Below are 6,871 nucleotides of genomic sequence, written 5' to 3'. Positions count from 1 at the left end.
AATTGCCCGAAGAGCTCGAGTCGACGAGGGCTGAAACTGAAACCAAGAGGTCTTGGGTTAGCAGTTGCACTGGTAGCAGGAATAATGTCGATATTTCTGGTTCTATTTGGAGGGTACTCACCGCCGGGCGTGGGGGTTTGACTGGGTAGAAGCTGATGAAATGTCCTGGAGCACCACAGTAAAGGCAGAGAGGTAGAATGCATTTGCATGGGCTCTGGTACAGAGGGACCACTGGTGGAAGCGAAGGGCTGGTGGGCGGCTTCGTGGGGCTGGCAGACTGACAACCATTGCGAGAGGATCGTTGTAGGAAGCCTTCTAGTTCGATGTTGTCATCGTAGATGGCCATTTGAGCACGAATGGGAGGGTCCAGACCTTTATGGTAGGCACTGAGGAGGGCCGCCTCATTCCAGCCACTAGTCGCCGCTAGTGTGCGAAATTGTAGTGTACTCACTGGTGGTGGAGGAGCCTTGACGCAGGCGCAGAAGTTGGTCGGACACGGAAAGTTCTCCCGTCGTGGAGCCAAACACGTCCTTGAAATGATTTTTGAAAGCATCATATGAATTAATTATGGCACTGTTAGCGTTCCATATAGTTCAGGCCCATTCCAGCGCTTTGCCGTTTAGGAGGGAAATTAAGAAGGCTACCTTCGAACGTTTCGTTGTGAACTTCTGCGGCTGCATCTCTATAAACAGAGCCACTTGTAGAAGGAAGCCGCCACACACAGCAGCGTCACCAGCATATGAAGGAGGCAGGGCCATGGGACTTACAGAGGCAGATGAGGGGGTGGTGACTGGCGTGAGAGAGGCCCTGAGGGCGCTGACCAGTTCCTCTAGGACCTCTGCAGTGGATGGAAGACGGGGATCCATGGAGGTGTAGGTTCTTGGTCAGGTCTTCTGTCACAAACAGGCCAGAGACAAGAGGAGTGCAGGTAAACAGAAGGGTTCATTGACAATGCTGTAATGGTGAGGATCAAAGGCAGGTGAGTATGAGATATATGAAAATTCTTGGTTTCTTAGCTTCTTGATAATCTGGGTTCTGATTGTTGCAGGAATCCTGGAGATGAACCGGGGCTGAGGAGAATCGGGATCGCGCAGACGTTATAGACCCCTGGAGGTAAGGAAACAACAGGTAAGGAGTCTGGTATTGTTCGGGTAGTGAACGGTTGACCGAACACTGGAATACTGAGTGGAGTGAGAAGATATAGCGGGCTTGATTGGTGATTGCTGGTGCAGGTGATTAGAATTTGGGTGATTGGGATCTGGTGTGTGTCAGAGGAGGTGACTGTGCTGACGTGAGCGATTGTGATGATTTCCTGACACCTACATTTTCATTCTGTTGAATTTTTTAAACAAATATATCTGAATATTCCATTGACTTTGGAGCGTGCTTGGAATTTAATTGTGTGTGTGTGTGTTTGTGCGTGTGTTTATGAATCATTCATTCAATCAATCGATTCTTGATTGTTCTTCTTTCGCTCTGTTTGGAACTATTTATGTTGGTGGAATGTAGATGTAAGTTATATCAGCTATTCGTTTATGGAGCTATTGTATAAAAGCATAATCTCATTTGCAATCGTACTGTTGTTTTGAATAGTGGTGTGTTATTGCTTAAGTAACATGAATACAGATTGCAAAGATAGCTAAACTAAAGATAGAAAACAGTAATTTTACAGAAAGAATAGCATACTTTTAAAAAATGTTTCAAATGAGTTTTACACACACCCACACACACAAACATGAAGTGAGAAAAAGTTACATAAAGTTGAAAGAAAGAATGAATGACTGTTGAGTTCATGTTGAAATGAGATTTTTCACACTGGTAACGGTGACCTCTAGTGACTGTAGTAGTGAGGCATGTAACAAAATTCCAACCTGCTCTGGCCTGTCAGGATATTATGTCTTTCTCTGCGTCCTCAAGGGAGGTGGACTGGAATGTCTTCATTTAATGTTTACCAAAATCAAATTTTGACTAATTTATCTGCTATCCTTTCACTTGTGTTTCCTTCCTTCCTGTTAAGCATTTAAACTGCTTCAGTAAACACAGTTTAAATACATGGGTGGGATAGAACTAGACATTTGATAGTAGTTACATAATCCTTAAAGCTGCAAAACATTTCACCCAATCCGTGTCTTCAGAACAGAATTTCAAGTGTGGCTCTACTTCAGTTCTATGTTGACAATGTAAATTTGCTGATATGTATGCAATCAAAGGTTATTTTTCATTTCTTTGATGCAGTGGACTCGCAGTCATAAAATCAGATTAAGGCAACCCTGGCAACCTTTCTCTCTAAGCTATTAATAAACCAGAATAATTCCCCACTTACAGCGCTGGCAGCCCCAGAATTTACCACAAACCCCATGGGACCAGCTTTAAACAGCATGTCACTAGTCAATCAAATAACCATGGTGACAGTAGAATGAACAATTCCCAGACGCAATCACAAGACGAGAGCAGCTGATTCAGTCTTTGAATGAATTTTAATAATGCAGGGGTGAGGGTCCATCTGTTTGGGGGATGTTGTTGGTAAGCCAGTCAGTTGACTGGTTAACCGACTGCTGACCATAGACTGTAATGTTGCAGACATCATGCGATCGCTGCTGCTGAGCAGACACCACAATGACATACAAAAACCTCCTGACTTACCACAGCAGGATGAGGGACAGAGAAAAGAAACAGAAAGCTAGAATAGGTATAAAAAAAAAGAGAAGTAGAAATGGGGAAAAATCCATAGAACAAAATATAGCATGAAGCTACAGCATCATTCGTGTTGTGTCAGTGGCAGGGAGTGAATACGGTTTTAGATAATATAATCATATGTATATATGAATATATGTATATTTTTATTATTTAAATTGTATTATTAAAATTATTTAGTTGTATACATAATTATTTAATACAAAAATACTTCAGAGAATATTTTTGAGAATTAAAAAATGGCAAACTTTGCCACTGGCTTGAGGGTGGAGCTTACTATATATATATTTATATATTTATATATATATTTATATATTTATATCTTAAATCTAGATAAAATATTTTATATTTAATCCTCTATTTTAAAATAAAAAGAATTATTACACTAGTAATATAGTCTACTCAAACACATTCTGAACAGGAAAGTAGAATATTAAAGCATGTTCGTGTTTGTTTAAGCAAAACAGCCTCATGCTCAGAACAGGAACATAGACGTTTAATGTTTCAGAGTCCACATAGAACAACTAGTTGGAGTACACTCTTAAAAATAAAGGTGCTTAAAAGGTTCTTCACAGCGATGCCATAGAAGAACCATTTTTGGTTCCACAAAGAACCATTCAGTCAAAGGTTCTTTAAAGAACCATCTCTTTACCTTTTTATAATATGAAGAATACTTCGCCACAAAGAACCTTTTGTGATACAGAAAGGTTCTTTAGATGTTAAAGGTTCTTTGGAACCACTTAGAACCATTTAGACAAAAAAGGTTCTTCTATGGCATCGTGAAGCACATTTATTTTTAAGAGTGTAGGACAAGTGAATAGTGTTATGTTCCAGCACCTTAAAGTTATTTCCATTATTCAGTTCAGAAGCATTTTTGGGTGTGCTTGAACCTGTTTTCATTTTTGCGTCTGTGTTTATCTATGAGTGCAAAACTCTTTCATGCTGGTACCCTTAATCTCTCTTTATAAACATCAATTTGGAGTTCCCCTGGCCTGTGAGCTCACCATGGATTTACACAGTGGGAGTCAGCGCTGCTTCACGACGGCTGAGAGGCAACAAAAGAGCAGAACCACTGCCTTTGTTGGCTGGTTGCCGTTGCACTATATACCATCTGCACTAGCTGCCATCTGTTTCGTGTTGCTATAAACTACGCCAAAATATAAGAAAACTTTAGAGAATTACCTGATGTACCAAAAGTGCATGAGCAGTAGAATATCTCTTTGAGGTATGCATGCACTGCTGTATTGCTCAGAGCCATGGTGTGAAAAATGCTGTGAATACATAGACAGAGGCCCCTAATACCGTCGTCGTAAAGCAGTGGTCTGTTCAACATTGGTGCTGTTGTGACCTAAAACTCCAATAAAACGGACAACTTTGCAAATAAGATGCTTAACAGAAAGACTAGAGCTGTGTGAAAAGTCTCTTCTTTTTTCATTCCGCATACAAGTTCAGACAAACGCTGCAGTGGCAATTTGAAACCTCATTGAAAGGAGTTTATGTCCTCTTGGGGAACAAGTTACACATTGTCTATAGCTTAACCATGCATGTTAAATAGCGAAAGGGAAATTCTTAGTTCTTTTCAGGATGTGGTGACCAGTTTACAGCTTTTAGTCATGTATAAATACATAATTTGGAATTAAACACAGGTAGTCTATGACTAATATGGGTCAATGGGTTTTTTTTCTTCTTTTTTTCATTTGACATTTTACTGGGCTACACTTTATCAAAAGTTATGACTTAAATCATACAAAAGATTACTAATCTTTCTAACCACAGCATTCTTTTTCCATTTATGTATTGCAAATTATCTTCTTTTTTTTTTAAGTGCAGAAATGTTTCTTAAGCTTCAAATTAACATATTAGAAGGATTTCCGAAAAATGATGTGACTCTGAAGACTGGAGTCATGACTGTTTCAGAAACAAACAATTCCTCATAGGATTATATTACATTTAAAATATACTGAAATAGAAAACACTTGTTTTGTAAACATATTTCACAATATTATTGTTTTCACTGCAGGTTTGAACAAATAATTGCAGCCTTGGTGAGCATAAGAGACTTCTTCCAAAAACATAAAGAAACCTTACCGACCCCAAATTTTTGAACATATTATATGTGATATAAAAAAAATGAAATGTAGGCTATTATACATAATAGCATAAATATACGTGTACTTTCTGCTGTATTTCTGCAAAGGGATATTACTGATCATTTCTAACTGCAGCAATGGGAGATGTATCAAACTAAATCAAACATGTTGTGTAAATGTCTGACTATTTATGGTCTTTCAACATCCGTCTTCTGGAGAAACAGAAAAGCCTTTGTCAGACCTTGGCCTTTATAAACACTGTCGAAATAACAGCTGAGACGCACAGAAAGCCAGGTGCTCTAACTGATCAACAGACAGCAAACACACACACACACACACACAGCATAGCACTCCCTCTCCTACATATCCACTACCTAGCAATGCGATCTTATCAGTATCTTGGACATTATGACTTTATTGTAGGGATTAATTTGTAACAAATTCCGAGGCAACAGAGGTTGCCCTTGAAAAGGGCATGGTGCCAATACTGAGAAAAGACTTGTTTTTGTATTAGGGTAATTTTTCTTAGCTTTTTTGTTTCTCATACAAAAATAAAGCCTTACTATGCAAACTCAATCCAGTGTTCTCAGGCATTATAGCCTACCTATATTGAAGCCTACCTGGCCGTAGGTTTCTACGACGTAAGTTTGCTTTAAGATTTATTTCAATCGCATTATCGTGTTTATAAAATATGCGTTTGACAGCTTTTTTCATGCTGTCATGTAACCGCCTATGGTGGTGGAGTGTTTCAAGGATCTCGTCGTAGTAGTAAAGGCTACCTCCGCTTTCCGCATGACTACATGATAATGTGAAACAAGCGCCTTCAGTTGAGTATTCACACGCTCTGAGGGACTGAGTCACTGCGCGCGGAGTCTGTGTGAGTGCCAAAGTCACTTGCGTTTATCGCTCTTCCACTCGTTTTATATTACGCGTGTATGGACAGGTTCTGTCTCACCGGGAACATTACCGCAAAATAAACAGCGACCGTTTTCCGAAAACCACGCGAGTGTTTTGTGTACGAGAGGCAGATAGCAAGTGTTCTGCGTTCGTCTATGAACGGTAAGCCAATTTCTTTATATGTTTGCGAATATGTTACATGATATGATGTCAGATCACTCGGTCTTTGAGAAAGGTGTTAAGAGTGTACATTTTTATGTTTTCATACATTTGGACCTGGGACATCTGATACTGGTAACACAATGTGCGCGTGAGTATAATTTTGAAAGACTGTAAAGACGTTTTACGAGCTACTTTTATGTTTTTACAACTGTTTAAACCGATTACAAAAATGTGAACCGAGATGTAGGTGAATAGACTGTGTAGGCTGTTCCATAATCCCTCAAAGCTATTACACACTATATGGGGTCAATTGTCACAGTAATAGCAATACAAAATGTGACAACTTGCCCCAGTGTGATATTTATGAAATATATATTTTTCTATCCTTTCCTTTTCAATGGATGCTGTAGTGTGGTTTCATTGTGGTCACTAGTTTAGAGCTATAGCAAAATTCATTGATATTGAAATTTTAGTTTGAAGGATTAATTTCACAAAAATGGAGTGTTTAAAAGCAATATATGAATCCACTGAACATTTGTTTGATCAAACCCTTAGGTATAGCTCTTGAGACAACTAGCCCCGCTCTCCCATCATTCTTTTGTATTGTCATAAATGGGCTGGGTTTTTGTATTTGCGTTAATAGAAGAAACTGTCAAATGGCTAAAATATGTTAAAATTATGTCAGATAAACCATGTTAATGAGCTTCATGTAACCCATAACATGCAATAACCTTTAATAGGATTAGATTTGAACCGCACACACTTCAACCTTGATAAGATAAACATGCAGTTTTTCAGTTTTCTACATGCATTTCTCTCTATTTTCACATTGTTTTCAACATTTTACACTGACTGCTGTAATATATGAGACAAGAAGCTCCTTGGGGAAATTGGGGCGCAGGTGGAGGAGCAGCAGCCACATATTTACTCTGAGGCTATGAACAAATCAAAGACACACTGAGACTGTGTGCTTTAGTGAAACCCTCGACAATCCTGTAACCCCCCCCCCCCCCCCCCCCCCCCCCCCC

The 6,871-nt window shown here is 39.3% G+C and overlaps 1 protein-coding gene across 1 annotated transcript in view; it reads left to right on the top strand.

Annotated features, from left to right (window-relative positions):
• Nucleotides 1-5,632: 5,632 nt before the first annotated feature.
• The window catches only part of LOC107585957 (G-protein coupled receptor 56-like), a 14,541-nt gene continuing 13,302 nt past the window's right edge, over nucleotides 5,633-6,871 (top strand). Inside the window, exon 1 of the mRNA XM_016273149.1 lies at nucleotides 5,633-5,843. The gene's annotated coding sequence lies outside the window, so the exon portion shown is untranslated. The remainder of the gene's footprint in view (nucleotides 5,844-6,871) is intronic.

Source organism: Sinocyclocheilus grahami, unplaced genomic scaffold, assembly GCF_001515645.1.
Source record: "Sinocyclocheilus grahami isolate Dianchi unplaced genomic scaffold, SAMN03320097.WGS_v1.1 scaffold76.1, whole genome shotgun sequence".
NCBI lineage: Eukaryota > Metazoa > Chordata > Actinopteri > Cypriniformes > Cyprinidae > Sinocyclocheilus > Sinocyclocheilus grahami.
Note: the sequence above shows the minus strand (reverse complement) of the source record. Positions and strands in the feature narration are given on the sequence as shown.